This window comes from Talpa occidentalis, unplaced genomic scaffold, assembly GCF_014898055.3.
Source record: "Talpa occidentalis isolate TD23 unplaced genomic scaffold, MPIMG_talOcc4v2.1 talOcc4.4, whole genome shotgun sequence".
NCBI classification, from domain to species: Eukaryota; Metazoa; Chordata; class Mammalia; order Eulipotyphla; family Talpidae; genus Talpa; species Talpa occidentalis.
Window position 1 is genome coordinate 139782581 of NW_023604295.1, and position 26881 is coordinate 139809461.

The 26881-nt window shown below is 33.9% G+C and overlaps 1 long non-coding RNA gene across 2 annotated transcripts in view; it reads left to right on the forward strand.

Annotated features, from left to right (window-relative positions):
* The first annotated feature begins 8707 nt into the window (after positions 1–8707).
* LOC129146798 (uncharacterized) overlaps positions 8708–26881 on the forward strand; it is a 67786-nt gene continuing 49612 nt past the window's right edge. For both annotated transcript variants that reach the window (XR_008554056.1, XR_008554055.1), the window contains exon 1: positions 8708–8786. This is a non-coding gene — a long non-coding RNA (uncharacterized LOC129146798). The remainder of the gene's footprint in view (positions 8787–26881) is intronic.

Consider the following 26881-nt stretch of genomic DNA (forward strand, 5'->3'; position numbering starts at 1 on the left):
CATCTGTGTTCCTAGAAACTCTCAAGGTCAACAAATACCATATCAAACAGGGTATGAAGAAGCTCTATGACATGACTTGACCAAGATCCACATCCTTATCAGACTTGATGGAGAAAAAGATGCATTTGTCCGATGGACTCTTATTGTGATGCGATGGCTTGGATATTGCTGACAAAATGTACATGGAATGGGTCTCAATATCACCATCATTAGGGAAATGCAAATCAAAAGCACAATGAGATATCATCTTATTTCTGTAAGAATAGTTTTAATCAAAAGAGAAAAGAGATAAGTGTTAGAAGGATTTAGAGAAAAGAGAACACTTTTGTAATGTGGGCTCAATGTAAATTGATGAAGTTGCTATCTGTGGAAAACAGTATGGAAGTTCCTCAAAATATGAAAAATCCAACTGCCATGTGATCCAGGAATCCCCATTCTGCATTTATATACAGAGCAAATTGAGAACAGGTCCTTGAGATAACACCCATGTGTTCATTGCAACTTCATTCACAATTGTCAAGATGTAGATCAAGAAAATTTGAAAAAATGAATTGCTATTTAACCGAGAGAGAAAAGCACCCTGCAGTTTGAACAATATGAATGGACCTTGAGAACATTATATTAAGTGAAATAGGTGAGCCAGAGAAAGAGCAGTGCTGTTAAAGACCACTTATATGTGGAATATGGAAAAGATAGGATAGATTCATAGAAACAGAAAAGAGAATGCTGGCTACTAGGGCAGACAGCTTGAGCAAGAAGGGAGATGTTTGCCAAAGAGCACAAGCAGGTTATAAGATAAACCTGTCATCAGGATCTAATATACAGGATGGTGGTAGCTTATTTAATAGTAAGATCTCCTCAAGTCTTTCCTGAGTCTGGCCTGTTGAGTCAATCTTCTAGGTGACAAGTTGATTTTTTTTTTTTATAAAGTTTCTTTTTCTTTTTCTTTTCTTTAAAGTTTTATTTATTTATTTATTTATACAAGCACTGGGTACAGTCAGAAGTGAGGGAGGGTGAGAGAATTCACCAGAGCCAGAGCAGGGAGCAGAGCCCTCCTCTGGTGGCCGGGCAGCATCCGGGGATCGAACTGGTGCTACAGAGGCTGTGGACAACTTCGCAACCCAGAGCTCAACTGCTGCGCCACCGGGGAGGCCCTCTAGGAGACTAGTTTTAAGTTAAAAGAGACTCACCCTAACTTCTGGTACCATTGATGGTCCATTGTATGTCTTCACTTGTACACTCTTGCTCTACTGGGGTGTTGTTCTCCCTGAAGGTTTCTCAAGCAGCTCTCACTGCTTCCCCTGTCTGACATTTATGGGAGGAAAAACAGATTCTAGTCCTTCAGTGGACCCCACCCCCAACACTTCTGGGTATAATGTTTCCATGTCTTCTCTGTCCCCGCCATGGCAAGGGAAAAGTCTAGGTGCAGGGCTGCCATGTTTCTGTAGTGTAGTGGGCATCATGTCCACCTCATGCATGCTCTCTAGACAAAGGCAGAGTTGGGAGGAGAGGAGGCAGGGCAAGAGACATCCTCACCCAGCTACCTATTGTTTGAAGTTGGCTTTTTCTTGACTGGGTCTCACTTGGTTGGGGAGGTTGTAAGGTTATAAGGTTATTTTAGTTGTTGTAAGGTTATTTTAGTTAAAATTATATTTTTTTTTTTTTTATTTTTTAGAGGCATGCTTTATTTATTTTATTTTTTTGTTTGTTTTGTTTATACATGCACTGGGTACAGTCAGAAGCGTGGGAGGGTGAGAGAATTCACCAGAGCCAGAGCGGGGAGCAGAGCAGACAGAAGGACTGAAGTACACTGCTGAGGGGAGCAGTGGGCGGCAGGAGAGGTCTGCGCGCCATGTGGGACCCTCCTCAGGTGGCCGGGGAGCAGCCGGGGATCGAACCGGCGCTGCAGAGGCTGAGCGCAGCTTTGTAACCCAGCGCTCAACCGCTGCGCCACCGGGGAGGCCCAGTTAAAATTATATTTTTGATGTCTTTTTGGGTGAGAAGGGGTCTAGAGCTTCCTATTTTGTTGCTTAATGGAAAATTAAAAAAAAAAGTTTTAAAGTATTTATTTGAATGACTTAACCTAATCCATTAAAAAACAAAAATCTCTCATACTGAGATAAAAGTAACTGCATAATGATTATAAAATACATAATTAAACCATAAATCATGCTAATTATTATCTTTTTAACCCAAGGCAAGTTATTTAATTCTCTATGCCTCACTATTGTGATCTGTATAATGAGGCTAATACCCTCTCATAGGACAGCTTTGAGTATTAAATTATTTCATAGATGGAAAGTATATGGAAGAATGCCTAGCACATTGCTAGTTCTCAAAGTTTAATTATTTTTATCTTTTTTTAATTTAAAACTAGCTTCAATATATATTAAGCAAATCTTAAACATAACAGATTAGATCAATAGAAATTATCTTGTTAGAAATGAGCACATAATTTGTAATCCAAATTAATATTTTGAGGATGAAAGTATCATTATTAATAATTATACCTGGAAAAACAGCAATAAACCAGGAGTCTTCTGGGTAAGCCTGTACATAATTATGGTGAATAATTTAACATTTCTCTGACAGAAGATATTAATATAACAATAAAACCAATCATGCAATTAATAAACATGAAATAATATATATTTGAACTTTTAATATTATAAGCATATTTAATAAATGATGGTCTTTCATGTAAAATAATTGCCTTTAACGGGAAATTATAAAAATAAATGAGCTATACAATGTCTCAGGTTGTTAATAAAGCATATTAAATAAAACAGGGCAAAGCAAAGGACATTCCTCAAAATGACAACAGAAATAAAGAAAGAAAATAGAAAACATTGGAAATAAATAAAAATGAATTTTTTATATATAAAGAAACTGGAATTTTTTATTAATTAAAGCTAATAAAAATTCACCTGTTTTAAGTTAAGAATAGAGAAGACAGATGATTATTAATATAGTAGAACAATTTCAAGTCAAGGTTTTTATATATTACTATAAATCACAGCATTTTGTAATCTCAGAGGCTAAAGATATTTGCAAAAATAAGTCATTACATTCTTAATCTCAGACCAGATGGCTTTACCTGACTTTTCTTTTATATGCTGTTCACTAACTCAGAACACAATTAGAGTAAGATTTCATCAGAAACTGTTATTGAAACTCACAAGGACTGCTCATGTATATCCACACCTCTCCTACCTGTGTGAGGGCACATACTCTGAAAGAAATCTCCCTTACAAAGATAAATGCATTTGACAATACTTAGTCAAATTAAATATATGCGCATCTTTTAGTACAGTGATTCTGCTTCTGCAAAGACAAGGAAGGGTGTAATGTAGTTGTGAGTTTGTGGCAACCTATAGGCCTGTCACTGGGAGAACTGAGTTAAAATAGATCATAACATGGCAGTTAGAAAACAACAGGTTAGGCGGCCTTTAGGAGGCCTCCCTTGTGTGACGTAAGGGGTTAAGAGGCAGCACTATGAAGCTCTCTGCAACCACTGCAGCACGAGTTCGATCTCTGGCCAGGGAGGTGACCCACCTTGCACAGCAGACCTCTCCTGTCTTGCCCGCTGCTCCTCTCAGCAGGGTATTTCAGTCTGTCTGCCTGTTCTGTTCCCCGCTCTGTCTCTGGTGAATCCTCTCACCCCCTGCACCTCTGGCCTGTACCCCAGTTCTTGTATGCATAACTAAATAAGTCTTTAAAAAAAAAAAAAAGAAAACAGGTTAGGTTCCAGCAAGAATATTGGGGTCCTTAAAGCATTGCACATAATTAATGGAGTAAAGAGAGAGCTATTCAACATGATAGAGTTTTAAGACCTTGTTGATGCATAAAAATATGGAATTTTTTAAAGTCATATAAAATATCTACAAATACTATAAAATGGTTGTCTAAGAAAGGGATGCAGAAGGAGGTAGGACAGAGATAGAGATATGATCAGATAGATAGGGAGAGAGATTTAGATAGATAGTAAATCTGTAATGAAAGACAGAAAAGAGGGAAGGGGTGAAGCAGGGGAGAAGAGGAAGGAGAAACCACATTTGCTCTTTAGTTTACTCTGGTATCACTGTTGCTCACACTATCTCTTCTTGCACTAGTCTTGCTAGGATGATGTTAGTGCCCTTGTCTCCATGCTACTGCAAGAACAACCAGGTATGTTCCACCAGTTCAAACTCGCAACCAATGGTGCTGGTACTAATTATAGTCCAAGGGAGTCTATCAAGATTCATTAGATGCCTCACTTGATAAAAGCTCAAAGCGTGCCAAAAAAATTCACAAAGGAAAAGTTAACAATGATAAAAAAAAAATTGGAAGTATCTATATAGAATAAAAAGGAAATAAAATTATCACAAGAAAAAATATATAGTGTTGTTTATCAAATTTTAAGAAGTTTGTGATGGGTTGCAGACATGCAAAATATTCAAATTACAGTAATGAGTCTATACATGAAGACAGATATGTAGATAAATTTACATATGTGTGAATGGCATGCAATAATTTCGACAGTAGTAATAACCCATAAAAACATTATGGGTGATTTTTAGTATTTACTATTACATTTAAATAGTTCACTATAATTAAAAATATCAGCAATTAAATGTATGATCATGCTCAGCGAAATAAGCCAAAAAGAAAAAGAAAAATACCGGAGTCTCACTCATAGCAGGAATCACCAGGAAAATGAATATAAGAAAGTGAAAATCAAAATCAACAAAAAAACTATAACCAGAGACACTTTTTGGGGTGATTGGGTCAGAAAATTGTATGGGGGGTATGGTTTTAAGATGAAGATGACCATATTCTTAAGTGATTATTCTGGCACTTTTAATGGCATTGGTCTGTTAATCATATGGAAGGATATTAATGTATTTCTGAAAGAAATCTTGATCTTATAATTAAAAGCTATAATATTTTGTTACAAAGTTATAAAAAAAGGACATTTGCATTTATCAAAAATAAGGTACCCACTGATGATATATCTAGGTTCAGTTTCAAAAATTCTTCTTATGCATTCTTATGCATGATAATTTAAAAATATAACTCCTAAAATCATATTTGAATAACCTTTGAGATTGCATCTATCCTAACACCAATTTGCACTTTATATCCTAATAAAAGTTTTATTCAAGACACTTTGTCATTTCCATTTTAAAGACAATAAAGTTTTTATTTGCTGCCAGTCAGTACAAGAGTATAACTGTGTCATATATCAGTGTATGACAATCATTTTTTTCTAAATTATCAGACGCAAAGCAATTTATAAGTCAGTTTTTAGCGAGTATCAACTAACTATCGAAAGAGATGGATGATACTCTGGGAAACAGAATCAGCTTTAATGCACATTTGTTTTATTTAATTGCCTTAAAGATAGCTGGGAGGGAGGAAGTACAAATGCAGTGATTGAAGATCTCACAGTGACGTATGGTGAAGGGGCAGAGTTTTGTGTGCTAGGAATCTTAGTGAATTTGCCTTGGTGGAAGGCTTCAACTGGATCATAAAGGTCGAGAAAATATCTGGAAAAATGAGGCTCTAAACAATCTAGAGAATGAATGGCAAATTAGACCCACATCTGTGTCATCTAGTGTAGGAGTGGCATAAAAACAAGACAATTAGAGGGTTTACTTGTTCCTCATTAAGCTATGAACTTCTGGAAATAAGCCCTTGATCACATTTTTAATATCTGGTGATAAATTTTGTAGGTGGTACTCCTCTGGGTCACATTAGAAAAGAGGAAGAAAAGAGAAAGTTGGAAGGTAAAGGACAGGAGACATACAGGACAAAAGATAGAGGGAGGATTAGAGACAAAGTATTTTAGAATCAAATGAGAAAGAAAAGGCTGGAGCTTGTTTTGCTGACATTTTGTCATTGTAATAAAATTTTGAATTTTCTGATTTCAAAACAGTGCATATGGGATTACAAAGTAAAATAATTGTTAAAATAGAAACAAGTATATAAATCAAAATTAAGCCCACCCTAATAACTCTACCCAGACTAGCAGTACACCAGCGGTCCCCCAGACCCCTTCACGGACTCACGTAGGTCAAAAGTGTGTCGTAATAACACTGTCACTCTATTTGCCTTTTTCTCTCTCCTTTTTTCGTGTATAGCCTGTTTTTTTTATGTATAGTCTGTTGCAGAAGTTACGTTACATGAATGCCATAACTCTGAGAGATCATCTAAAATGTTTCTGTGTATTCTTGCGTTTTCAGAAGTTGCCAGTTTAAATTTATAATATAATACAATAAATGTGAGCAGTTATGTTTAACATAAACAAAAGCTTTCGAAGTCTTCAATAATTTTTCAGAGCATAGGACACAAATGTTGACAACCAATGACTAAAATTTTCTTATGTTCAGAGACTATCCATTATAAACCTTTTTTCTCTGTATTTTGCCTAAACAGTTGACATTAAAAAACACAATCATTTAAATACATCTACCCATAAATTATGTGTAAATAATTGCTTGCACATTTATATTTGTGTAAGGTTTCAGTGTGCCCTTTACAATTAAATTTAAACAATTGATATGTTAGAACTTTACCTATATGTAATTTTTATTATTAATTGTATAAAGTACCATTTGTTATTAGTCATCATGTATATGTAGCTTTTTGCTATTATAATAAGAGAGATCTATTGAATATTATACTGTTTTTATTTATGTGAACATGAGCATTTATACAAAGTTTATACAAATTTGAAGTATCTTACTGTATGTACAGATAGGGGATTTTTCTTTACTAATGAACATGTAATCCAATTTATTGCTTGAAAGGTAATTATTTGGTCTCAAATATGATCCATATCATCAATAATTATTAGTGACACTGTACTGATTCATATCCCTAACAGATTTGTTGTACAAATAACATTAGTCATTAAATGTATGAAAAATGGTTTATCCTTATTCTCTGGATTTACCATTACAAGTGCTAAAAATTCTGGAATATATTTATATTTTCACATCTTGTTTTTTATTGTTTATGTTCTTTGTTCATTTTGATGACTTTAATGATTGTTTTTCTCATAGAGCACTTTTTATATATTACTGATAAAACTATATAACCTTTATATATGTATATATATCACCTTTATGTGTGTGTGTATCTCCTCCTTTTTGTTTGTAATATATTTAGTTTTGACATTTAGCTATATTTTATGTAGTCAGATTTTATTATTTTGATAATTCTACAATAATGCTCTATAACAAACCATCACACATCTGCATGTCATGATATTGTGAGCATTTATTTCACCTCTTTGGGTAGCAGCAATTCAAATGGGGAATAGACTAGACTGAATCATACATAAACCTCTAGCTCTGACCCCCTCTCACTGGCAAAGTGTATTCATCCTTGTGTGAATCAATGGTTTGCTCTTTTTATGACTGAGTATTACATTGCATTGATGTTTATTCACTTACTGAAAGGATCTTTGTTGTACCTAATCATTTTAATTAATACCAGTTTAAATTATCATTTATATATTCCATGTTGATAGATCATCTTCTTTTATATTATTAGCAGGTATTGTAAGTCCTTGAATTTCATTCTTTAAATTAATGAAAATTTGTTGGATTCCTTATTGGTAGTTGACAATTCACTATATAAAATATAAGAACCTGGAAGCAAAATCTTGACTACCTCCATTATGTTCTTATTCCAATTTTCTAGAAGTAACATTTTGAGTGAAAAGATACACAAAATTGTGGGATATTTGGACTCAAAATTGTATGAAATTAATCATTTTCTCTCAATCATCTCACAATTTTACTTTCTGAGAAAGAAGCATTAAGCTGAGGGGATGATGAGGGACATAAAAAATAAGGTAAAAGAAAAGAAATTACTATATCTTTGAAATTTTATATCAGACTATATTTTGTGATGGAAATCAATGTCAGAAATGCATTAAATCAATTTTATTAAGCCTTCAATTCATTGGGATAAAATTATTCACTGCTGTTATGATTAATTCTGTAGAGGGAAAAATGAGTTATATATATATATATATATATTCTTGTAAAACCACTTGTAATCAAACTATTCCCCTAAATCTGCAGGTACAACCTTCCATAATATAATATTTAGGTGAAAATAATTTCAAACCAACAAAAGAGTATACACAATCAGTTCAGTAAAAAGATTAATCACATTTATAATTTAAATACAATAGGAAAAGAAACTGATGCTCTGGATTAGCAAAAAGTGTACTACTGTCCTGTCAATATTGTCTGAGATTCACATCTCATTTCATCCCCATTCAGCCCAATGAAATCCATCACTGGATTCACACATTAACACCGATGCATTTTTTTTAGTGCTTTGGAAAGTATGAAACCAATAGAACATTTTATGACCACTTTGAACTTTCATTTAAAGCTCCAAGTCCATGGTAAAGTAAATGAATTTATGATTTTTTTTTACTAGCTTTCACTTAAGTCATAAAAATTTTTAAAGAGTTATATGAAGTTAAATACTCTACTGAGCTTTATTCTTTGCTCTTAAATATATATTTAAGATGTATTTTTTTCCCTTTGAACCAAGAGGTGGCATATTGTCAGGAGTAAATGAATATTGAAATGTATGAACTTAAGAATTTGAAGTCTTTCAATATTTTAGGAAGGTTGACCTTGGATAAAGGCATTCAACCTACCATATCATAAAATTATATTCTTTATGTTGGCTTCTAGAATCTTCACTTCCTACAGACAGATCATCAATACAAGAAATAAGGACTGTCATTTATGAGGAAGACACCTGTTAATTTTCTGGTACATTTTCAACTTTCTTCTCGATTGATTCAACTGTTCACAAGATAATTGGATTATATTTTTTATTCTCTTCATATTTTCAATATTTTTGATTCAGTGGCCCCATTTAAAAAAGAAACTATTCTATGTATTAAGCTACATGGATGATGGAAGTTCATTTTTAATTTGTAGGTAAGAATAAAAATCAATCTCCACAACATGGAAGTAAATGAAATTACTTTGGAAATTTAGACTTTAGACTGTATTAAACTTAGAAAGGTATCAAGCTAGATAATTCATCTAAAAATATGGCATTTCAAATACTTTCTTGTGTCTTATGTGATTTGTATGAGTGGTTTTTATGATCAACAAGTTCCATTGGCTAAGATAATTATAAATATATATGACACAGATTTTAACGTCAGGGTAGATAAGCGAATGCTTTAGGGAACTTACAGTAACTCCATTGACAAATACTTAAATTAATGGAATATGACTATTGCATCTCCTTTTATGCATAAAGGAATGAGCTATAGAGGCATGCATTTCACTGTTATTAAAAACATGTTAAGCTGCAAAACCCATCTCATATTGCAGGCAGAATTAAAAAATTTCCTAATATCATTAGACAAATTATACTTAAGCCACTACAAAGAATTTCAATACACTTTAGACTTTGAAAATACATGTTAAATTATTATGACTTACCTTTAGTGAATGTTAATAAATACTTAAAAATAGTTAAATATTGGAGCTGATTTTATATTAGACATAGCAATATATTTTTCATATTGCCAAAAATTGCTTAATATTAGATATACAGAGAGACAAAATTTTTATGTTAAAGCTTTTCTATGAGTGCTATCATTTTGCATGTTTCCTTTTACAACTAACTTAATTTGATGAATATAATTTGTAAAATTTACAGTATTAAATATTATTCTTTAATTTGCATACATTTTAACTCCTAAAGTGTTCCATTTTATAGCAAATCCAGGCCCTGAGTATATCGCCTTGTGCACATGAATGAAACTTTCTTTTTTTTTTTAAGATTTATTTATTTATGCATATAAAAGCTGGGGTATAGGCCAGAGGTACAAAGGGTGAGAGGATTCACCAGACAGAGCGGGGAGCTGAACAGGCAGATCTGCTGAAATACACTGCTGAGGGGAGCAGCGGGCAAGGCAGGAGAGGTCTGCTGTGCCATGTGGGTCAGCTCCCTGGCCGGGGATTGAACTCATGTTGCAGTGGCTGGTGCAGGTATCCCCTGCGCCATCAGGGAGGCCCCATTTTGTAATGCTCCCATGTCAACATAGAAACAGCATTCTATGTGTCACAAGACTTCCAGGGTCCAGTTAGCAAAGGACCAGAAGGGTTGACATAGTACCTTGCTTCCCAACTGCCTCAGCAACATACAGCAGACAATTCCCATAATCTTATTGACTGAAAGCAATCACGGGACCTCCACTTAAATGGAGTGAAGGCTGGAAAAGATGAGGAAATAAATGAGCAATTTGATGAATGTTGACTATCTTTACCACAAATATATAAATCTTTTACGATACAACTTTGCCCATATTCAACACTCAACATGCATTATCTCCTATTATAAAGTACACTATGATTAGTGTATTTGCAAATAAAGCTCTGTTAGAGTTATTCATTAAGCTTCCTGATACTAAGAGGGTAGGTATTTTGGGGTTTTATATAAAGGTTATCAAATATATTTTGAGAATATGAAACTTACAAATTTATCACAAGAATTTGAATGTCCATTTCATCAGAAATGATGATAAATGTTTTTCTAATATGTCTGGATATTCAAATCAAATTTTTTATCCTCATTTCATTAACTTAACAAATTGAATTTTCTCTTAATTTGCATGTATTTAATTACTTTTTTGAGGTTGAACATTTTTTCTGTTTTTATATTGGTCATTAGGGTTTGACTGAGAGAAAATTATCTGCTTGTAACCTATGCTCACATAACTATTCAAAGATTCAGTGCTTTTTGTCCTTACCAATTTGCATTGATTCTTAAATACTAAGAATATTATCAAAGTTAATACTCTAGGTGACAATGGTTGAAAATGCTTGCAAGCATTTTTTGTGGCTATTTATACTTGAGTGTCTTTCAGAATGAAGTTTCTAAAAACATTTTAAAGTATTTTAAACTATTCTCTTTTCCCTTAATTTTTTTTTGGACATAACATAATTCCTAACACTCATTCTTACAGTAGTCTTGTGAATTAGGTATTGCTGTGGTTATTTTGTGAATAAGGACTGGAGGCTTAAAGAGGATCATGAATATCCCAATGGCCTCATGTTTTGCATGTTGCATAATAAGGACTCCAGCCAGCTCTCTATTTAAAATTAAGTGTTTTTCTAAAATTGTTCATAAAGCCTGTGTAATAATCATAGTAATGCCCTGTACTTCCTAAGAATTCCAACACCGTGAGCACTGGAACTTCTGAAACATGTTATTTTCCATAGCAAAGGAAACTTTGAAGACAAAATTAGTATCACAGATTTGAAATAAAGTTATCCTTAATTCTCCTTATCCCTTAAGCCTGGAGAGCTTTCTCAGGATGCGGAGTAAGAGATTCAGGCCAGAAGAACTCAACAGGCCACTGTAGGTCTGAGAAGTAGATCTAGTAGGACCAGATAGTTACAGGGCAGAAGAAGGGGCACCCCAAGACCCCCAAATCTGTCCACTCTAAATGGGTTCTGCCATCTGCTGCATCAAGACAAAACATAATCTAGGTGTGTAAGACCTTCAATAGAAAATAACTTTAATACAATTAGTATGCAATAATTAGTGTGCCTTAGAGAAAAGAAACAGAGAAAAAAAGAGTTTCCAAATCAACCACCCAAAATTACCCATCCCCTCATGGGCAAATGCCCAGCCAAACAGGGTTGACCCCATACAGGGCAGTTGAGGTTCAAAAGCTTACCATAAGACTAAGGCAACTTCTGGTGAGACTCAGAGAAAAGGGGCCAACCATGTCTGGAAGGAAAAGAGCAAAATCAAAGTCAAGATGGAGGTTGCCATTGTCAGTCTCCGCACAGGTCTCTCTTCCATGTCCATGTCAAATGTCTCCCAAGTTCCTGGTACAAGTCCAAGACCAAGAAGCAAGTGTGGCTTCAGATCTTTCTCCTATAGTCTTCTTCCTCTGTCTGCTGCTTCTCCTCAGTCCTTTTCCTCAGCCCTTATTACTTCACACTGTTACATTTCCTAGCCTCACCATCCTGTCCATCCTCGGACAGGGAATTTACCCTGTTGCAAAATGACTTCTAGAAAGTGAAAGTGATTGCTTCCCTTTTAACAGAAAATAAAGAAATGGGCCTCAGTACTATAAATGAAAGGTGGAACATTCATTCACCAACCTGAATACGCCATATCTTTATTTTTTTGGCACTTGAATGTTTATCCTGCTGTGTTTGGATGTGATGCCCTTTATAATTTGATTATATCCTCTTGGTGATTTTATTGAGTTAGTCAAAATTTCTGGTGATTTTTCTGTTTAGTTTAGAGAAAGGTGTTTTTGATTCGGACAGTTTTTCTGTTCTTTTGTTTAGTACATTCATATTTAGGATCATTAAGTCGTCATGTTGCATTAAACCTTTATCATGTATAATGCCCCTCTCTTTCTCTGGTGGATTTCTTTGCTCTGAGGTTTATCTAATATTAATAGAGCTACTTGTTTTCCCTTTATTAAAAATTTTATGATGTATCTTTTTCCATCATTTTATTTAAATTTGTCTATCATATTTGAAATGTTTCTTACACACAGGCTATAGGGGATGCATATTTCTAATCTACTCTGCCAATCTGTCTTTTAGTAACAAATTATTGACTGATTAGAGCTTAAGTATGCCATTTCATCTTATTTTTTCTTTCATTTCTTTCTTTCCTGCCTTTCTGTGGGTTTATCTGAACAATGTATATACTCATTCTAATTATTTGTATTGTATTTGATTGCAATTATTTATATAGTTTTTACTGTTTGCTTTAAGCATTACTCTAATATACTTAGTATATTTCTGATTTTTTTCTGGCTTTTGTTGACATTACATCCTGAGGGACAGGAGGTGACCTTAATTCTCCCTGTTAAAGGCAGAAGTTGGGGTTCCACTTTGAGCCTCACGTTAAACCTATGTGGGCTCCTCCCTAGTTCCCCAAGGGTGACTATTCTTTCTCACACATGCTTTTCACTGACACTGAGGTGGGTTTGTTTTGTTATCTTTGGATTATGGTGAACATCTTCCCTTTCCTCCAGCCCCACCCTGGCAGCACCCAAGAAGGAAATTGAGGTCCTTGGTATTACTAGGTGGGGGTTGAAGTCCAGGGTCCCTCAGTGATCTTCACTGACACTGAAGGCCTCTTAAGCAGCTGGGGCAGGGGGATCCTGTGCAAGTTACTTACTTGTTTTCTCTGACACGTTCCTACGGGGGGCGGGATGGGCGGAAGGCTGTTAGTACTGCCTGTGGGATGTCCCACTTGTTTTGTGTGTATGAGTAGGGATGGGCTGCAGAGTTCCTTGTGGTGTTTGGTTGGAGTACATGGTTTATTCTCTGAAAGTTTTCTTCTCGCAAGTCTTCCCCTTTCTTAGAAGTTGGGTTTGTATGGACTTATTTACTTTTCCAAGTTTCAGACTATTCAGTTTCAAGTGAAAAGAAAATCTACTGATCATATCACCATTTTCATTGAAGTTCTGATGTCCTCAGTAAATATGCAAGCATAAAGAATTCCCCCAGAAGTGTAAAGATATAGGACAAATATATTGATTTGTGTTAACTCAAGGTAAAATCGACACAGCTGAATCAGATGTACTATAGTGTCTTCTAGATCAAATTTACTACAAATGATCATTTGGAATCAGCACAATGCTAAATGATATTTGCACAATTACCTTAAAATTAAGCTTTGAGATCTGCTCTCTTTATCTCTTTTTTAATGTTTGCTTTAAATGTGATATTTTGGGCTCTTAGTTGTGCTTTTTGGGAGGAAGAAGGAAAAGTCAGTTTTCTCCATGTTTTTGGAAGTGAAGTACAATTTGATATTAACGAGTTGGTAGCTCCTTAAGATATTAGTAGTGCTATGTAGAGAACAATTTCCTTTGATAAAATGAATTTGGAAAACCAAAGTGATGCAAGACTGAATTGTTTTATTTTTATTTTTTTAAAGATTTATTTATTTATGCATACAAGAACAGGGGTACAGGCCAGAGATGCAGAGGGTGAGAGGATTCACCAGAGACAGATTGGGGAACAGAACAGGTGGATTTACTGAAATACACTGCTGAGGGGAGCAGCGGGTGAGACAGGAGAGGTCTGCGTCATGTAGGTAGCTCCCTGGTTGGGGATCGCACTCATGCTGCAGTGGCTGCGAATTAACCCCTTGCGCCACCTGGAAAACCCAAGACTAAATTGTTTAACGTGAAGGACTTTATAGAATAGCTAACTTACTGTCTACATATGAATTTCTGAAAGAGATCTACAACATTTTTAAAGCATATTTGATCAGGTAATCCAATTTTAATCACACATTTGTTCCACAGATGTAGTGAGATCAAAGAAAGACCATATCTAGTACATACAAGGTTATTCAATGTAGTTATATTTATGAATTAAAATCATAAGCTAAAATTCACATTTCTTTGCATGTACAAGAAGAGATTGTTAGTTCATTGGTTTCATTTTATAAAATGTCAAGAATATCCTTGTCAAAACTTACAGCTTTTGGAAAACATAGTTCTAAATGAATTTAAGTCCATAAAAGTTGTTATGAATTAGTAGTTTTATAAATGAATCTATTTGAAATGTTTTGTAGACTTACTACACCACAGCATGAAAGACAATACACTCTCCTACTCCTTTATTTCTAATCAAAATTTCACAGTATAAATATTTCATATCAACAGAGGAAGAAAGAGGTCATGAATGTAAGGAAAAGTGTATGTTGGTACTGTAGTTAGGTTGCTGAAGGGAATTTGAAATAAGTACTGAATAAAATAAAAAGACCATAGAAATTATGACTCTTTTTTAGGACTCTTACTACTCCTAAAATTCCAAAGAGTGTTTTCTTTCATACAGAATAGCATGGTTTTCTTCATACATTCAAAACACACAAGTAGTATATAACTGAAAAATAAATAGCAGCAAATAAAAGAATACCTATAGCTCTGGATGATGTTAGCATTGAATTCTTTAAATCTTCTTTGTTTTAATATTGTCAAGCCCTCATTTTAAGATTAAAACTCCCCTGAATATAACCACTAAACAATTATGTCCTCGTGCCCTGTTCTTTATTTGTGACTATTTATTTATTTAGATTTTGGAGAATCAACTATAATAACACAATTCTTCAATTCCAATTAGTGATAGCACCTGACTAGCGACTTTATTCACAAATTATTTTGGTGATTTTGATTACAGTGGATACTGTTCTCTCTCATCTCTCTCTCTCTCTCTCTCTCTCTCTGTGTGTGTGTGTGGTATCAATGTCTGAGACTGTTTCATTGAATTGAAACCTGAAGACATTTATAGGGTTGTCACATCTTCATAAAAACTTCATAAATATCTTTGATAATTTTTATTTTGAATTTTCTATTTTTAATTAACATAAAGCTTAAAAATAGAGTTTAGTTTTTTAAAGGTTTATTTATTTATGTATATAAGAACTGGCGTACAGGTCAGTGGGGGTTGAATGGTTTAATAGAATGAGGAGGTACATCTGTGTGGAAACTACTGAATGATTTGGTAGAATCTACCACTATGTATTATTGGTCTCAATATTTGTATTCTCTGATCTACCCCAGGGCTCCAAAGAGTATCTGGAACAAACACTCCCACATACATTCCTTCCTCTCCCATTATGGAAACCTACTCTTCTCCCCCTGATGATTAGAAATATACCTCTGCTAAAACAAAGATTCTCTTTTGGCCTCATGCCTAAATATTATATACCTATAATTACATATCTATAATTAACAACTAAACATACTGCAAATATACAATATTGTTTTACCAATTTTGTGCCTATTTATTCATATAATCTTATCAAGTACACTTAGCCTTGCTTATTCAATTACCCTGACTTTAGAAAGTAGATTCTTCTCTTATTTATCTGTGTTCTGAAGAAAGTGCTAAAAAGAAACTACCAGTACTCAATCAATGTCAGTTGGAGTGAATACATCTCAAACTCCTCATGTCCTAAATCAATTTCATAATCTTCACTTAAAAACTTAAAAATTGAAATTTGCATTATTGGCATAGACATTCAAGCATTTTCCAGTCCTTGAAATCTGTCATATCCTTCCATTATCAAGTCAATCAATTAATTGTTTTTTCCTCTAACATATATTTAACATCCAAGCTGTCATTCTCTTTACAATCCTTACTACCCTAATTACGCTTCAATTTATATTCTATCTGAATTATTGTATTCATTTCTCACTGACATTCACGTCTTTAGCCTATTCTCTTCCAATTTTATATATTCTACCATTGCTCTTTTTTCAAAACATTATACCTCATGCAGATTATTGCAAAACAACAATTTCTTTCATTTTTGTATGCAGCCCTTTACTGCTTCTTAAATTTAGTCTCCCAGTTCTTGAATCTTAACTGACACTGTGACTTATTTTGATTATAGAATATGGTAGAAGTAGAAGTGATGTCTTGGAACTTCCAAGTTTACATCTCAAGAATTCTAGCAGCTTCTCCTTTGTTTCTTCTGGAGCATAAAGCTACCATATGAAGAAGCTTAGACTAGCTGCAGGAGTATAACATTATGTGCTGACCCAGTCCTGACCTTGCAGACCAATTTATAAGTTACCACCTCCCACTGCAGCTGTGTGAATGTTCCTTCCCAGTAAGACCATCAAAAGATCCATCCAGCTGTGTCCTGGACAAATTGCTATTCCACACAATCATGAGCAAATAAAATGGTTATTGTTTTAAATTGCTAAGAATTGGTATTTTTTTAACCCAGAAATAGATAAGTGATAAAGAAATTGGTGTTCTGAAGTGGGTGTTACTATAATAAAACTCTAAAATGTGTTGCATTGGCTTTGGAATTGGTGAAAAATTGATATTGTTCACGAAGCCTGGTATGACACCCAACTCGTTGATGAAGGCTGGCAGATGGTAGTTTGGGGTCTGGAGAAAGGACAATTTGTACTGTCTTAGTGAACAACTGTCAAAACAGCCATCTGTGGAAACTTAGCTGACAGTATCCAGTTAAGGAGATCGATAGACAGAGTGCGGAATATGTCAATGGGTGTTTCTATTTATTATAAATTGCTGAATGATAAACTAAAGAAGAAATTTTTCAGTTTTTCAATAAAATAGGCAGTATGAAGAGTTCAAATATTTGCTAGTTTGTAAAGTAAAAACATCCTTATTTCTAGACACTTCAGGTTGCAAGAAATGTCCAAAGTAAGAAATAGTTTCTCCCAAAGTAACAACTCCTGGGTGTGACTATGAAAAGTTTTAATCAAGACCTCAAAAAGATTTTATTTAGTACTGAGTAGATATTCTATACTAGGTTAGTTAAGGACTTCTGAAAATATTCAAACTGTTGTTTGACAGTACCCAGAAATTCCACCCAAAGTATAAGTGGTTCTTTAAAGGAATTACTAATCTGTCTTTTACCTAATGGAATGAATTATAATCTGTTACATAAAATTCCCTCAATATTCCTAAGGAAATTTTTATAATTTGGACTAAATGGAACAAAAAAAGCTTAAAAGGGAATAAAGGCTTTGAGTCCTCAAACTTCTAAGGACTACAAATTGTCTTAGTTATTCTGTTTTAACTAAATACGTTCATCCTTTCCTTAATGATTTTTTTTGGTCAATAACAGATCAAATCTATCACAGTGGTACAAATAGGTGACACCATATCTAGCTTTGTATAATTCCACTGAAGTTCACACAAGACAAAATAGTCTAATCATTTAAATAACATGATTTTACAAGCCATGTATTGTATATATGAAGTCTCAGCGACCAAAGACATAAAAAGAAGTTTCAAGAACTAAGTGTAGCTATGAATTGATGATGCATATCTGAGAATAAGAACATCATCATTAAAGAACATTGTCTGTCCTTACAGTAGGGAAATCTGGCTTTCTGTGCCTCACAGAATTTCAAAACCACCTCAGATCTCTGGCCTTATAAGAATCTCCAACCATCCAGATTGTTCTTTAGAGTAAAATAAGCTGTCAGATCGTCTGCACATCTTGTCTGACTTTGCAATCCACTAATTCACAAAAATACACCCAACATCATGATAATCATGTTTACCTGTCTAGTAAAATATTAATCTTACCATTTGAATATGCAGTTAGTTGAACTCATAACTTTTGCCCGGGTGTCAATAAAATATCTACATTTGAACATGAGGCCAAAAGAAATGTTTTGTGTTAAACCCACTATATTGTTCTTAGAACATAATTTACTTCCTTAAATTATCTTTTGCCACATGCTGACTTGGTTTCATGCTCCCTTTCCATCATGCAGTTAGCTCTATTCGCCATTCCCCTTTGACAATGACAAAAGAGTCATATTCCTAGATTTCAAATTCTCATTTTTTTTCCATATTGTATCTATTGAAAGAATTTTTACAAGTCATCAGTTCTCTTAACTGACTTTATGTTGATGATATTTAAGCAATGCAGAAATAGTTAGGGAAGCTCTAGTTTTAGAACCTCTACTGTATAAAATTACTATCTACTGCAGTCCATTGACTTCCATAAAGGAAAACTTCGTTTAATAAGAACAATAAGTAACTTGCAAGCTGGTAAAAGTCATTTTTCAACTAACTAAATCATGACAATGGAAATAAATTTTTACATGGTTGGTGAAGTATATTGTTTATAGTAAGACAGATGCTTTCTCAAGCTTATTAAAGAATAAAAAAAATAGGCAGCCTATTTTGTTCCTATTGATGGATTTATCCAACCATAAAAGATGCATTTTCTTGTATTTACCATTTCATTCTGCTGATTATTACCAACACAGTGAACTGGTAAATGCAAATTCTAATTTGAATATTTTGAGAGCAAATTAAAAACAAAGTTTGATAGTTTTTTTTTTTAGGTTATTAAAATAGAATGCAAAATACAGCTTGTAAAAATACTTCATTAAACAAAAGAGATTAAAATATCATATACAAATAGATACTGAAGCTAGAAGCTTATGAGATTATATTGCACAAAACCAATGAACTAACTCCGTAGATTTTCAATCTCAGAATAAATAGCCAGACGACAACTATTGAAATGTTTGAGACTGTTGTAACAGACTTAACACTTCTATGAAAAGGTGTTTTCATTACAATGCCTCTGAATAGTTGTAATCCAAATATCTAATACCAAAGGGGAAAAAAGAACAGGAAATTCAAATATCAACCATAATCCTTTTTGTCCTGCTAAAAACTTGAGGTTATAAATACTAGATTTTCATAATTTGAGAACTCAACTCTGAATTGTCAGATAAAGTATTGTATATCCCACACAAATCATCTAATATAATCATGGAGGGGAATATATGTTAGTAATTTCCTATAACTCCCACGAAAATTTTTCTTTAAATAAAGTTTTATTGATTTACAGTTGGTTTACAATACTATATAAATTTCAGGATGATAATTTCACACCATCATGTGTATGTATTCCTCACCACCAAAGTCCTAATGCCATTCCCACTATCCAATTGACCTCCTCTATTCTTCCCCCCACATAATCCTCTTTCCCATTTACCCCTGATAACAACTATGATTGACTGTTATGATTGAATTCAGGTGATGGGTATTTGAGTCTATGTGGCATGGTGATTCTTTTCTGTTTTGAACTTTGGCCCAAGTTGGCAGTGAGGGGAAGCTGGGACTTGGTGAGTAGGTAGGTAGTTAGGCATGCTGGTTGTCAGGAATACCAGGGAAAATGGACTGAGGGCATAGACCCCAGAGAGTAGGAAGGGACTTTTGGGAAGGGCAATTGGGGCAGAGCAGCACTATGATATTCTATAATGATGATATAATTGACATATAACATTTATTATTTTAAAGTATACAACATAATGATTTAATATTTGTATACTCTGCAAAATGATCACAATAACTTTAGTTGCCACCCAGCACCATGCAAAATAACAAAGTTTTGTTTTTCTTATATTGTTCTCTTAGAAATAAATATAATGCAAAATGATTAACAATGAAATGCATTATTTATAAATGTAGTTGTAAATATGTGATATAATAAATTATAAATATAATGCAGTTTATTATTGTGTTTATTAAATGTCCAGTCACTATGTTGTACATTAAATCCTCATGACATATTCATTTTAGAACTGAAAGTTTTTACTATCCTTTCCAGAGATGATTTTTTAAAAAAATTTTTAAAGATTTTATTTATTTTTGCACAGAACTGGGGTGCAGGCCAGAGATGCGGAGGGTGAGAGGATTCACCAGAGACAGAGTGGGGTGCAGGATAGGCAGATCTACCAAAATACACTGCTGAGGGGAGCAGCGGGCAAGACAGGAAAGATCTGCTGTGCTATATGTGCCAGCTCCCTGGCCGGGTATCAGCTCAAGCCATTGCAGTGGGCCTTTGTGGGGGTAGGGCTGAAACTAAACCCATAGGCCACCAGGGAGGCTCCAGGGATGATTCTTAATTGCATTGTTTTGCCAAACATAGTAAAGCTATTCCTCCACTCAGTTTGACATGTTATATGGTAAAATAATATACCTGGGCATAAAGTTACTGACAAATAGCTCACCTGGAGTAAATATTAACTTATTTTCAGAAATAGTGTTCATGAACCACACAGCTATTAAATTATCAATTTAATGTGCGAGGGAAAAGAATACTATGAACTGGTGTCTATTATATGATCCCATTTCTAAAAACCACAAATACAAGCAAAATAAAATAAAACACTAAACATTTGCATGTGTGTGTGTGTAAAAATATCAGGACAAGTGTATTGCACAGAATTATTTTGGAGTAATAACATTACAGGTGCCTTTTTACCATTTTTGTGTATGTAGGTTTTGACTGATCTGTATACTAAGTATACCAAGTTCATACATAAATTTCAAAAAGAGAACTACATAATTTTTACATGTCAGCCTATAGGAAGTATAAAGAAGTGATTGTTAAAACAAGACCAGGCAGAAGACTAAGTAATTTTGTAAAAAAAAAAAATAGCACAAGAAGTTATATCTCATATTTTTCTCTAACAGTGATATGGATTCCTAAAGTAGGTTTAGAGATCTCTATGAAAATTTAATGGCTTTATTACATTATGCCAAATAGCTTTCTCGAACAAGTTCTTTCCCTTCTATCCAAATTAACTCCATGCCATCAAAAATATTATTTAAATTTCCCATGACCTAGTTTCACCAGGTTTCAAATGTGAATAAAATATCAAAACCTCTTCATAAATTTGCTATGAACTTAGAATGAAATAATAGCTATAAATTATATAGATTCCTTGTGGAGTGTAGCTACTTGTTTCTCAAAATTCACTCTCTTGGCAACAGTGTCCTATTTGGAGAAACTATAACATTCAGCAATAATATCTATTCTGGTTTTACAGTGCTCCAGGAATGCCAGTAACTTTATCAGCATTCTTCCCCAGTATGAGACTTGTTTTAATCAGTTTTTGCTTTAACACAAGTGAATAACTCTAGCTCTGAACTTGCTTTACGAACAATTAAAGAACTTTGCTTCATTCGCCTTGTAGTCATTACAAGCACCAACTAGGCAGAAAACATAAACATAGTTTGCCATTTTGGTGTTCAGACATCCATGTCTAAAAGGAGGGGAAATTTGGGAATTGAGGATAAGTTTAAAACTTCTAATTGAAGCATGAAAATATAAATTTAATATAAATTCAGATCTGAAAACTTGAAGTTTATCTCGGTGTTCAGAATAAGTAGGGATTCTGCTTAACCCAAGGTGAAGGAATGGGGGCTTTTTCTTACAGAGGAAGTCTCTCTTCTATTGTGTTTTAACATGAACAAATCAAAATAAGTCTCTAAGATCTGAAGCGATCAGAAGCACAAAGTAAGCCTCAAACAGAGATATCAGTAGTTGTCGAGAACCAGAGTGTTTTGTCAATATTCTTTCATATTTCCCAAGTCTTTCTTCTACTGCTGCCTCCCATTCTTACTTATCACAAGCTCTCACTTGGGAAAATACAATGGATGCCTTTCTGGTGTCTTTTATTTCAATTTTATCCCAACCTACATGCACTTTCAGTACTGAAGTCCCTGTCCTAAAATATGCCATCTGTTATCATGTTGCTATCCTCTTTAAATTATCTCTCATCAACTCATGTAGTTTCAAAGACTAAGGACCACTAAGCTCTATCCTGTTTGGAAATTGCTCACGGCTCTAGTCTCAGCCTGGATTGGCGACAACCAGCTTTTCCAGCCTCTCCTGTTTTTCACTCTTGCAGCCTTGATAGAACCCGTTCCCTGCTTTAAAGCTAATCCTGCTCCTTAACCTCCCTAGTTAATAATTCTATGGGCTTAAAATCAATTGAGTCCACCAAAAGTAAGTGACTTTATTAAAGAATAAAGACAGAGGACTCCAGCATGGCAAAAGCCTCCAGATAACTCTGGAAAAAGCTGACCTAGTTCTATGGTTCCCAAACAGGGCTATGCAGTCTGCAGGGAGAAACATTTCCAGGATTTCAACAAAGAAAATCCCTGCAGGTATTAATGCAGCTACCTGATGACTGTGCATTCAGGAAAACGGGGCTGTTAACCTTACCCTATCTATGTAGAGTCTTATCTTCTAGGAGCTGGAGCTTTGGCAGTGTCACTTCTCAGAGTTGACATTGTTTGGTTACTGATTTTTCTGGCAGCAGCAGTTTTCCAAGAAGCTGTTTAAGTTTTTTCCAGATAGCATTTTGCCTGGGCACAGTATCTGCAAGACCAGGTTATTTGTGCCCTGACTCTTGGCTTGTGCCCCTTGAGTGGTACCAGGCAGAGGAGGATCCAGCTAATTGGTAACTTTGATTGACACACCTCTTTAGCTTTTGATTCTAAAAAGCTTTTTCTAAGTAGGACTTTTCTGATCACCGCAGGTCCTCAGAGCCGTGCTCTGGGGAACCCACAAAGTCCTAAAAGATTTAAGATTTACTTGGTGTGCTGAACTTAAGGCGACCAGTTATTGCTTTCCTTACCTTTTAACCCATATTTTTCTCCTTAATTCTGTTAAAGTGGTATATCACATTTATTGATTTAAATAGGTTGAGCCATTATTGCATTCCAGAGATAAATCTCACTTAATTGTGGTATAAGATCTTTTTTAATGTGCTGTGGAGTTGGGTTTGCTGATATTTTGTGGGTAATTTTTGTGTTTGCCTAGTATCTTGATCTTGGACTTCTCAGACAACAGAGGTGTGAGAAATAAATTACATTTTAAGTCAAGAAAACAATGAAATGGGCACAGCCTCATCCAAAACAAGCAACTGGGGAAAATACTAAGAAGCAGAGGGTGGAACATATGGGCTAATATTATCAAAGAATACTTTGGTTGTACAAATATATACCTATAGACCAGAGTTACTTTTTTCCTTTAATTAGTGTTATTTTATGTGTGCCAACATTTGAAATAAATGTGAAGACGGGACTGATTTGTATAGACACATTTAAATATTTGAATGCAGTATTTCCTATTCTGATTTTATGATATTGAAAACGGACAAGTGAATTTGAGTGAAAAGATAGTTGCAACCAGATGCCATGATTAATATCTGTTAATCATATCACACTAATATTCATTTTTATATACTTCATTTTACTTGGGTACCTCTGTTTTTGTTTATTTTTTTTTTTGGACATGTGTTGCTTAACAATTTCCTCTTAGGGAAAAATAGTTTTTAAATTTCTTTCTCACTTTTATGTTTCTCAGTTAAATATTTCTGTAATTGCATTTACTATAATTTATCTTATTTTATTTTATTGTTCTTAACCCCCACTTAACAGCCCTAGAAAATTTAGGGTTTGTTGAGGCTGAAGAAATACTACAAGGGCTACATAGAAAATAATTTTGTTTCTATGCCAAGTTAAATCAGCATTCCCAGAAAAAAACCCCATGTCCAAATATTGATTTATCAACTACGCTTTGCTCTCCGTGAAATTGAGACTGGCTATCTAAAAATCCAGTGACATGACTGAAAGATCATGAGTCAACATTATAGATGACTGATTTCTTTTAAATATTTCCTAAAATAAACATTTGCTAATTATTGCTTCCAAGAAAAAAAATTGATTATTAAAATTGACATTTATCCCCCCAAAATTCTGTAGGACAAAAAAAAAAAGAATGGTCTTCGTGCAGAATAGAAATTACATGTGCTTGTATCATAAACTTGCCAAATATTTTATAATAGTTTTCTGGTTCAGTGGAGCTGAAGCTTGACAGGACAGTATCAAAATCAAATCAAAACAGAATTTAACAACCATCAGTATCTTGAGTGTGTGTAATTATAAATCATTTTATTTCTGTCCATATTCTATCCCAGTATTTCACTAAAAATTATAAGGGAAATCGATGCCTTGGAATCCAACATTTAAAATAAGTTGTAAGAACGAAAGTGAGAACTCTGCTGTCTCCTATTCTATTATTATCCTCAATTGAGGGGGGAAATACTTAGGAAATTTGCAGTTTAATCTATTGTAGTGAAAGATGTATTTCCCAGACACTAACAGGGGTTAAAATAAATGAGGGATATGCCAGGGGGAAGTTTGGAAGGACATTTTTACAGTTTGCTAATAGAATAACCTGCAGGAATGCTTTGTCAAACTGCTGAACAAGCAAGAATTTTACCATTTTGTTGTATAATCTACTGATTAAAAAGAGTTTCTCCACACAGGCAATCATTTGTATCTGTAGCCTTGGGCAAGGTCTGTCCATACATTTCAAGTTGTGCTTTAAATTTCCTGCTAAAGACAGGTAGAACACATCAAGCCTTATTATCTATGTCTCCTTGTATATGAAATAACTTACCAAGGAGTCTTCCTGGAATATTTATTGGAGTGTTGTGTGGTTTTAAGAGACAAATGAGTGATATAGCAGGAAAGGAGACATTGATCAATAAAACATTCTTTGTTCATGATTTAAGCCCAGTTATGATAACACTTGCAAAATTTATTTATTGCTCATCAGCAAAAGAAAATCCTGACTTTGGTTTATTGCTTATTTACAGTTAATATTAAAGACACAAATCATACCGAATACTGTACAATTAAGACATCATTTTTTAATCCTTAGTAAGGCAAATAATGACAATTTAGATGGACATTAGGAGTTCTTGATGCTCCATTAAGGTTATAACAGATACTTAAAAAATGTCCAAAGAAGACACATCTTAGATTTAAGGGTATTGTATTGAGTAGACAAAACATTATTCCCATCAGCCAACTTCAGTCTATTGCTATATGCACATGCACATCTGTACAGAAACCCACACTTACTTCTCTATCCAGTGCCACACACACACACACACATACACATGCACACACACGCACACACAATTCTCTCTCTCTGTCTCTCTCTCTGTCTCTCTCTCCCACACACAAACACTCATGTACACACACGGACACTCTCACTAATTAACCCAACAGAAGCAATTGATCCCAGCCTAGATTCTAGGCACTCTGCACTCAAAAAAGAAAAAAAAATAGTGAATTTTTGTTTGAAGGGTTTGTAGCACAAAGAAGAAAGGAAACAAGTAAACAATAAATTTTAATGAAGTGATCACAGCACAATGGATATACATTTTATAGCATATCAATAGAAAGGAGAGCTTGCAATTTATTAACAAAATAGAGTCAAAAGATGGTAAGCTTTCCACAAAATGAATGTTAATATGTATTTAAGTAAGGAGAAAAACAAAGTTATTCTAAATACACGTTTGGGAAAAGATAATTTATGAATGTAACATCAGAGAATCTTCAATAGAGATGAAAGTGTTCAATTTTATGAGTAGACATCTCTATATATTGAAAACTTTTGTAAAATGGACTTATTTATGTGAATTCTAAGATAGAATACATGGTCTTAGGGAAAAAAATTTCCAGTGTGAAAAAAATTCAGTTCTGTTTTCCTGGTTTTAAGTCAATCAGTTATTGCCTTTATTATTTTATAGTTCTTATTTTGGTTTGAATGATTATTTAAATACGACCTTAACTTTCAAAGAGTGTCTCACACCTTAATTAACTTAAAATTCTTTTGTAGGTCTTTCATTTTGTCTTAAGAATTTATATATTTATCTATATATAGATATTTATATCTATATAGAGAGAGAAATAGAAATATGTATATATATATATATATATCAGGAATTATATGCAGTCTGCTTGTTTTGTATTTCATATGCCCATTCAGAAATAAAACAAGACACTTTCAAGAATATATATACACATAATATATAAATATGTATACATAACACATATAATACACACTACATAATACAGATCTGAATTATTCAGGTCCACTTATAAACCTTTTTTTCTCCAATAAATGTATTTGACTATATCTTCGTCCCAAATTCATGGAATCAATAAATTTCCAATATTGAATCTGTGGATTCAGAACTTACAGATATAGAGCATAAAGGCCTGCAGCATCTTGTGGGTTCTGATATCCATGATTTTCATGAAAACTTCCTACAGCTATCAAGGCAAGATGGTACTTAAGTTTGAGGGGAGTCAAAAATTTACATAGATTTTCAACTATGTGGGACGTAGGACCTAAGCACCTTGTGTTTTCAAGAGTCAACAGTGTGCGTTCATCTGTACCTGCATCTTATGTTTATCTGTATCTACGCCTACATCTATGTCCACATCTGTCTTTTACTTTCTTAAAGCGCCTCTCCATTTATTTTTATATATAAATGTATATGTATTCATATCAAAGAGAGCAAAAATTTTCTGTGCTACCTTTCATTTTTTTAATGGAACTGTTATGCATACATTTTCTACTATGCTATTATAATGGTCCTCTTAACCATAAATATATATTTAACTGTCTATCACAGGTGCAAAGTATAATCATCTTTTTATAACACATTTTATCAAAATAAAAAAAT